Source organism: Petaurus breviceps, unplaced genomic scaffold (genome assembly GCF_028583685.1).
Source record: "Petaurus breviceps papuanus isolate PSGF00001 unplaced genomic scaffold, PetGlider_PUasm1.0 567, whole genome shotgun sequence".
NCBI lineage: Eukaryota > Metazoa > Chordata > Mammalia > Diprotodontia > Petauridae > Petaurus > Petaurus breviceps.
The window spans coordinates 6,381,397-6,391,259 of NW_027186383.1; positions in this window are offsets into that span (position 1 = coordinate 6,381,397).

Consider the following 9,863-nt stretch of genomic DNA (forward strand, 5'->3'; position numbering starts at 1 on the left):
CTTCAGGGCTTCTGAACCAACAGAAAGGCTCCCAGACCCCTGCAACAGCAGCACTGTCCTTCACCAGTGGACAGTATTCACTCTGTCTGCAGGACAGTCTCCAGACCCCTGCAACAACAGCACTGTCCTTCACCAGTGGACAGTATTCACTCTCTGTCTGCAGGACAGTCTCAGGGCTTCTTAGCGAACAGCCAGGTTCCAGGACTTCTTCAACAAAAGGACTGTCTTTCACCAGTGGACAAATCTGGCAAAATAGCATCAACACAGACAGACAAAGTACCAGCAAAACAGCCATGTCTCCTCAGTCCTTGGCAGCTCAGGGGGCAGGTCTCAAAAGTCCAGGGCAATTCAAAGCGGCCACCAGCAATTCTCTTAGTCTCTCTCTCTCTCCACGAGGTGCTGCCTCCAAGAAAAAAGGTCTTCTGCCTCTCTCTAGTGTCTCTCCAAATCTACATCACCAGCTCCTCCCAGTTCAGGACTTTCTTTTCACATCAACAAGCCCATCCCACAGGTGGGATTAACTAGCTCTGGGTTTTAACACAATCAATTTGAAAACCAAGCCAATACAGGGGAATCTTTAATTGCCATTACTATCACACTTGCCTCCTGTCAAGATGAAGAAAAGACCTCCATTTGGGTATTAAGTGCTGTGCTTAAACTTGATGTAACTCTGGGGTAGATTCTATTGTGATCCAGGGGTGGGGAACTTTTGACCTTTTAGTGTTCTATGGTTGAACAAATGAATGTACTTTACTTATGTTTGGAAACTAATCTCCATTTGAGAAGAGGGGCTTTGTGATGGACTAAATGAAGGTACAGCCTAGGGGTGGAGAAGTATTTAGAACAGGGACTTTGTAAGTGATTGAATGATTGGAAGGTCCTGGGGTGGGGTAGTACTTGGAGATTATTTAATCACACTTAGTAAATGCTGTATTTTGAATGATGTCATGTTTTGACCTTCTCTGTTCTTACTTTGTCACTGAATAAAATGGAGAGCCCCTATGCTGGTATTCTGAACCTTGGGAAGTTGCAATTCCTTGGCATTATATTACAGGTTGTTGAGCTACACTCCCTAAGGCAGCTAGAACTACCCTTATCTTAAGACCTTTGTATTTGAACCCAACTCTCCTGACTTGGGTTTGACCAGCTCTGCCTGGAGGTCACCAAGAGAGCCCAGAGCCAGGCTTTGAGGGAAGGGGATGATTCCATTAGCCCCACCCTACAAAGAGAAGAAATGTTCAAACCCTGATGCCTGTTTGTCCACTGGGAACAAAGCCTGTTGGGCCTTCAAGGCCCATGGACAGGAGCCAAGTTTCCTAGCTCATGTAATTAATAAAACACCAAACTCCCCAAGTCTCAGACATAAAAGAGAAAGCATATTCACATCAGGATTCTATTAAAAACCTTCCTCTTCTCAAGAACAGGAGATTCCAAATGTGAAAACCAGAATCAAGCTACCACAGGCATACATTGCTTTACCTGTGTCTTACAGCCCAAGTCTCTGGGCACTTTTTCCTTTAAACACAAAATGAGGAATTCAGAAGGTCAAAACAAAAACTTCTGTTTTGAGCTTCTCCCCCTTTCCCCCATGAATAGTCTCACTATGTTCAGTGGCTCATAGATTTAGAACTGGAAAGGACCCCAGAGGCAAACCTTCTCAATTTATAGATGAGAAAACAGTCCCAAAGAGGAGAAGTGACTTGCCCAGGGCCATGCAGATGGTATCAGAGCCATAATTAAGAACTAGTCAGGCCCTATGGCTTGAAAAGGCTAGATGTCCCCTTATGAATATGGGATGGGATGGGATGGGATGGGATGGGATGGGATGGGATGGGATGGGATGGGATGGGATGGGAGGGGATGCCCCTTGAATTTTCATTCATCTCTGAGATCTTGGGATTTGGAAGCACTTTTTCTTCCTTTGTTCCATTTTTTAGTAATAAAAGCAACCCACCATGCTACCACAACACCCCTCCCTGGACACGGACACACACACAAATTTTTGTTTTCTATTCTTAATGCCTTCTCTTAATCCTGTTCTTAATTCATAACTCATTGAGGTTAGAACTCAAAGTGGGGGCCAGACTCCAGCCAGGCCTGGGTTTTATAGAGGAGTCAGAAATAGTTTTCTCTAAGAGAAACCCTGGAATGGTGCTAATGCTCCTTATATGTTCCCAGACCTTTATCAGGCTAAGTCAGGATCTTTCAGCATCTTGGGCCCCAAGTCCATTAAAAGCTTTTTAATTGGCTGTTCTTGTTTAGATCACAGCAAGCTCTCCATGGCAAAGATTTTCATAAATGGAATGAGCCTCTTAGAGGAAAGAATATTTCCATGGTGCAAACCAAAGAGCCAGGCCTTCTGAAAGGGTCTTTGGCCAACGCCTGCCAGCCAAACTTCCCTGGGGAAGGCAGGCTTCTGACAGTAACCTGTCACTCATCTCCACCTTCTTCCACCCAATAACATGTGGCTGAGGAACTGGAAAGGACAGTGAAGAGAACATCTGGGCCGAATTCCCCAAGATCCTCTATTCACAGTGAAAATGACCACATTTCACCTTCATCCAGGAAGTTCTGCAAAGCACTTCACATCAGTCATCTCACAGGAACCTGACAGCCACCCCCATGAGGCAAGTGCTAATATTATCACCATCCCCAGAGCAGGAAACTGAGGCCCAGAAAGTGAATGACTTGCCCAGAGTCACAGACCCAGGAATTATTGGAAGCAGGATTGGAATCTAGGTCCTCCTAACTCCAAAACTAGAGTTCCACCAGTAAGGCAGAGACAAATCAGTCATTAAACAACCAGCAAGTAATCATGATGCTTCAGAGAATGTGGGAAGACTTGTAGGAACTGATACAGTGAGAGGAAGTGTGTTAGGGTTACAAAGACAATAGAGGAACAGCCCCTAACTTCAAGGAGCTTACATTCTAATGAAGGAAACAAGAACAGCACAAACACACACAAATACGTATATACCCACACAAGTATGTGTATGTATACATGTGTATGTATGTGTGTATGTAGATAAATAGATGGACAAGATGGTATAGACAGACAGACAGACAGACAGACAGACAGATAGATAGATAGATAGATGATAGAAAGAAAGAAAGAAAGAAAGAAAGAAAGAAAGAAAGAAAGAAAGAAAGAAAGAAAGAAAGAAAGAAAGAAAGAAAGAAAGAAAGAAAGAAAGAAAGAAAGAAAGAAAGAAAGAAAGGTAGATAGATAGATAGATAGATAGATAGATAGATAGATAGATAGATGGATGGATAGGTAGATGGATGGATGGATACAGAGTATATATAAGATAAAATACAAGAGATTTAGGGAAGGGATGCACTTGAAGCTGGGAAGATCAGAAAAGGTTTTATGGAAAACGTGTTCTTTGGTCTGAGTCTTGAAGGAAAACAGGAGTTTCAAGCAGCAAGGAGTGGGAAAGAGCCTGGGGACAGTCAGTGTGAAGGTGGAGGTGGAGGATGGAGGATTATGGGTGTGAGTCCAGTTCCTGGGTTCCAATAAAAAATTCTCCTTGAACTGAAACATCAAAGTGGGTATGGCCCACATGCTCAGCTCCCTGCCCAAAGGAAGCCCATGATGGAGTCTGCTTGGCACTTGGCAAATTACCTCAGGTGTGGCCACCTGAGCTTCACCTAATTCAGCATCTCTGCAGGCTGCTGACCAGCCTCTCCTCCTGCATACTTTTTTCTTTCCAGGTTTTCAGGAGCCTGAAAACTCTTCACTGTCCTTCCAGTCACTCCACTGGTATTTGCCATCTCTTCAGGGGAAGGGTTCCAGGGCAGAAAAACCAGAAAGATGTATATTAAACAGTAAAATGTTAATTCTGCTTCTTGGCCTTCATAAGATTTTATTTCTCATCCAATGAGGAAAGGCCTTCCATTGGTACAGACCACAACCCACCCATTTCCTCTCAAATGGTGCAGTTCTCACATAGATTTCCCAAAGACCACAGGGTCAGAGGTTCAGAGCTAGAAGGGACCTTAAATGCCCTTCAGTTCAATCTCCTCAGTTTATAGATGAGGACACTTAGGTCCAATGTCACACAAGGAGTAAATGTCAGAAGTAGGATCTGAACCCAGGTCAGTCCTCTGACTCAATGCTCTTTCAAGCTCTATGAAGGAATACCCATTCAACATATTGAACTCCTATTTCTTGAGCGCCTATCGTGTCTAAGGTCCATGTGTTGGGATAATTCAAAGCCTCAAGTAGTCTGCAGGCGTGTCTTCCCTCCCTATACAGATGAGAATCCCTCTACAAAGTGTCGGATGATCCTTGAGATCTGTGCTATGGCTAACCTGGTTAATGAGCCTCCGGGTGCTTAGCTAAACTGGTCCTTAGATGACAGACATGCTGTTCACCAACAGACCCAAAGTGCAAGCCTTTTCAGCTTGGCAGGCCCCAGGAGGTGCAGGCTTTACAAACACAAGATCAGCTCCATGCCATTGGGAGTCATGGCAGGAAGACATGAGGAAAGATGAGGTAAGACTACAATGAGAAGTAAAACCGCCTCCCCTTCGAGGAATTCCCAATCTCCGCCGCTGATTTTACTGCTCTAAGCATGGCGCTCCACTTTCTGGAGATGTGAAATGTGGTCATCCCGAATGGCGGAGCCCTGACCAGCAGAGAATTGGGTAGTGGGAGTGAGCGAGAAACAGAGGAAAGCCACAAATGTACAGATTTGTATTCAGGGAAATGAGAGAATGAGAGTTAAAAACAGGGCCCTGAATAGCACAGAATTAGAAAAAGGAGATGTTTTATTCATGTGGCCACACGGAGAAGAAGGGGCTGGAGCTGGGCTGGATTTGGATGACTGACCGAAGACCTCCCACAGCCAAGGGGACTTTCAATTCCATTTAATTCGTAGGTCAAACAGAGCTGGGCTTTTTGCAAAGACTCTGCATAACTGTCCATTTGTATGCTCTGTGCACCCTAATCAAAGGATACAAGGGTTGTGTCATCAATACTTTAACTGTGAGAAGAAAATGGGGAATAATAATAGTAATTCACATTCAGGAAGTCAAAGGTTCACCGACTGCTTTTGTCACAATCATGGTGTGAGGTCATTTTTCAGATGAGGAAACTGAGTCTCAGAGAAGTGAGGTGACTGAGCCAAGGCCACATGGTGAGTATGTGTCAGAGCCTGGCCAGAAGCAGCCCAGTCCTGGGAACTTAACAAGAAATACAGAAAAGGCAGCGAGGACCCAGGTGCCCAGATAAAGGGGAGAAAAGCTGTGCAAAGTGGGAAAGTTGATGCCTTCCACCTGCGTGGGCCCTGCAGCATCACCTGGCTCATCTTTGCACTAGAAAGTGCCCACTTCCTTTGCTGGGGGTGTTTTTCTTCCAAAAGAATGTAAGGTCCCCCAGGGCAGTGCCCAGATTGTTTTTGCCTTCAGACCCCTACGGCTCAACAGGTACAAAGAAGGCGTTTAATAAATGCTCAGGATCTGCCACACCCACCCTGGCAAAACCTCTCTCCTTCTGCTCTCTGAATAAAGTCCAAACCCCAAATTGTTACTTGGCAGCTGGGTGGTAGCGTGGGTAGAACAGGACCTGGGGTCAGGAAGACCAGAGTTCAGATCCTCCCTCAAACACTTAATAGCAACCAAGTCACCTAAACACTCTGAGAGCCTTGGACTCATCTGTTTCCATATAAGTCTATGATCCACCCAGACCTTAGTTTCCCCAACTGCAATAAAGGGGTTGAATTAGATGACCTCCAAGGTTTCCCTCGGGGCAGTTAGGTGGCACCATAGAGCACAGAGTGCTGGGCTTGGAGTCAGAAAGACTCATCTTCCTGAGTTCAAATCCAGTCTCAGACACTTCCTAGCTGTATGACCCTGGGCAAGTCACTTCACCCTGTTTGCCTCAGTTTCCTCATCTGTTAAACTGGAGAAGGAAATGACCAACTGCTCCATTAACCTGCCAAGAAAACCACCGATGGGGTCTTGGAGAGTCAGACAGGACTGAAATGACTGAACAACAAAAAAGGGCCTTTCCGGTCCCAAGTCTGTGATCCTCTGCCCCCTCATTAGACATTATGTCTACACTGGCTGGGATGCTTTATGAAACTGTACTTTTCAATTGAGTCAAAGCAGCAAGCCAGATGTGACTCCAGCACATACTGAATTTAAGCTCCCTAATTCCTTCCCACCTGGCCTCCTCTGGCTTTGATCCATTCAGATGGGAGGCAGTCACAACTCTCCACTTGCCCCACAGTGTGCCCAGTCTCCACGAAGGACGCTGGCAGAGAAGGAGTCTTCCTCACCTTCCTCTTCATCACAGCTGAGGGCAGTTCCGGCATACAGACTCAGGCCAGGCTTTGGCCAGCTGGACAGCAGCTCAGGTACACTATATTTATACAAACCTTTCTAGTCTTTGATTTTCCTTCTCTGAAAGGAATTGATTTTTCCCTGTAAGTTATAAACAAATCCAGACCTATTAGCAGACCATGGAAAAGCTTCTCTTTGTTTCGAGGGATTTGCCGATCACCCCAGCCTGGCGGCTCCTTTAGACAGGCAGTGAGGACGGTGCAATGGTCAAACACTCTGCTACGTGCACACAGCCATACGGCCATCCTCAGGACACTGAGGAGGTGATTGATGGGCTGACGTTCTGATGGACGACAAACGTAATAAGGCTTGAAAGAAATTAATGCTGTTCTGACCTTCACTAACAGAACGTCAGCAGGCAACAGTGATGTCTCTATCACAATCGTCTTTCAAGCCCAGCCACAAGCGGGCGCAGGCCTCCTTTCAGAACCAAGCTTGTTTTCTCCCAGGATGATATAAAGGTTGAGTTAATTCCTGCTTTTTTTTCCTACCTCCAGAAACAAAGGCCCCCTCTGTTCCAGCCAGCGCATCAAGGCTTCCTGGAGGCTCATTGTTCTGGGATCGTTTTTTCTTTTCCACAAAGAGATGGGGGAAAGGCCGAGCGGCAGCCAAGTTCGAAGGTCGCCCACCGGCAGAGAGGGGCCTTCCCTGATGAATGAGAGCCCTTGGTGCTTCCAGGCTCTCATTTAATCACGGGCATCTTCTTCCTAATTATGAAGAGACTTTAAGAGCCTCCTCCAGGGGCTCTGCCCATCTGGTCCCATAGGGAGAGGCCAAGGCACAAGAGCGATCTGAGACGATGAGGACGGGACAAGGAGGAGCTTTCATAATTCTGACTGGAATCAGAGAGGCCATTACTGAAGACAGCTCCCCTATTTATGCGGCTGCTCATGGTCTAGAACCCAGAGCTCGGGAATCTCACAGCCCCTGTGGGGAGAGCGGCCTCGACCTTTGCACGGCTGCTTCGAGATTATTTTTGTTGGAGATTTGTTTTGTTTTGTTTTTCATCTGTAGAATGGGAATCCCCAACTTCCTCCAATTCATTTATCCAATGAGTATCTATCGATCAAACACAGGACTGCTTGCTGAAGATCCAGAGACAGAAAGAAAATAGCCCCTGCTTTCAATGAGCTTACATTTCTTAGGGGAAACAACCCAAAGAAAGTCACTTCAAGATGGTGGGAGGTCAATAACAGCTGGAGGGAGGGATGGAATCATCAAAGACCTCGGGTAGGGGGTGCCCTTGAGTTAAGCTTGAGTGAAGATGTCATCCTAAAAGCTGAAGGCGAGGAGAAAGGGCGTCCCAGGAAGAGATGGGAGATGGGGACCATCTTCTGTGAGGCAGTCCTCTGAATAATTAGTGCTCAATCCAGCCTCCAGAAGTCACCCAACACTATTTACATGCCCTAAGATCACACTCCTGGAATAATGGAAGCTGTAAGAAGATAGGGACTTCCTCCTTTGTCTTAGTGTCCTCAGTCCTAACTTACAAATACTTGTTGATTTGGATTGGACTAAGTCCATAGAACAAAGATCTGGAATCTTGTCCACATCAAAAATCCTAGTATGGGAAATCCCACCATTGATCAGATCTATAACAAATCTCAGAGACTTGTGGATAAAGGTTAACTGACTTGTTCATGGCTGAGCCACCCAACTGGCAAATGTTAAATGTAGAGTATGAACTTTGGGGCTCTGAGCAGAACAACACTCTAGCCCTTCAGTGGCTGCCTCTTAGATCAGTAGGAGCATGGACTGGACCTGTGATTTCACTGAGATAGGGAACTTCCAAGTGAGAAAAACCCTCCATCAATGTTGGTTGATCTCTGATATCTGATCAAATGAGATAACATTGGTGAAGCACATTGCAAACCTTAAGGACTACATAAAGGCCAGCTAGTACTATCATGCATACCCTCTTTGTTTTGGTGTGGTTTTTGGTGATGGCTGGGGTATTTTTTTTCAGAAACATAACATTCTTCAATTTCATTTTGTTTAAACACAACACAGAAACAATACTGGGTGGCCAAAAGTAAATATGAAGAGAGAAAGAGAGAATGTTAAGAGTTTCTTATAAATAGTTTCAGGTTTTCTTTAAAAGAAAAGAGGGAATAAAGGAAAGAAAATGCCAAGACCATTTTATTGGAGGAAAAAAAATACTAACCACTCTGTTGGCTTTTAAGTAAATTCCAGGCCTGGGAAAGTTGGAGCCCACAATAGCAGAGGGCATTTGGGCATGCCTTTCCGTCACTTATCACCTTATCAAAGTGAATTCATTGGAATCCTGTCCAGTGGGAACAGGTTTATATTTTTCTATCCAAAGAAGAAAGCATGAAGGTGATTCAGGAGAGGCATCCAGAGCCCCTGGGCCAGCTCCCTGGGCCCCAGATTCATCCTTTCAATGGGTTTTCAAGATGACTATTTCAGCAGCTTCCAGGCTTCCATGATGGTCTTGTACCAGGTTAACAGGCTGTAGAAAACATTCAGGGCAAACTTGACATTGAATATTTATGGGGAGCCTTTGGTTTCTTGAGTCCTCCACTTTGCATGAGTTCAAATGCTAATGCCAAGAAGTAACCTTTCCGTAGTCATATAGAAGGTACGGAGATTAAGGAAGGAGCCCTCCATGAGTCACAGCAGGGATACTCCACCTGCAAGCCGGGTTCTAGCAGGTTCCGCCTCCTGAAGTGAATGTTCATAAACATGATCAGAGACTCTTCCCAATGAGAATTTACTGGGGGCACGTTCAAAGCACAGGTCTCAGGTATCCACTCTCCCCGTGTGAGTCTTACCATCATTTCTGCGGTTATAGTCAACTGCTCTACAGTGCAGACCTGGCCACAGGGCACATATGGTAAGCCATGCTGAAGCAGGATGGGGACCCGGGAGCACACTGGCAAAGGCAAAGGGAGGTGAAGGATGGTCACAAGATTCTTTCCAAGAATCGAGTCCACATGTCACTTGACAGCCTAACCATGGGGGCAGAATATCGCTTTTTCTCTCCTTCATTAGCAATCTGGACAATTAGAACCTCATCCAACTTTGGGTCTTCTCTGGAGGTAGGATCAGGCATCATATGTTCTTCATTCTCTTCAAGAAGGACAGGACAGATACCCACTGGAACAGCTGGTGACACTTTCCCCTCTTCCTAAAGATCATTCACATCCCAGTCTTGGCTCTTCAAGGCCAACATAGCACTGAGTTTGCCCAGAAACAACTCATCCGTCTTGGCTCCAGGCAGCTACAATGTGAGCATGATGAGTGAAGTGTGGCACTGGGCAGTGCCTACCATGGCTGGCAAGGGCACGAGTGAGCTGGATGGGACCCTGGCACATGTAAGAGAGCCCCAGATGATGAGTGATGTCTGAGGCTTCTAGTATTAGAGAATCACCAACAATCAGAGATGAAGAGACTTGCTCAGAGACTTGAACACAAGACTTTTTGGCATCAAGTTCAACTCTCTATCAACAATAACTCTCCTCTCTCTCTCTCTCTCTCTCTCTCTCTCTCTCTCT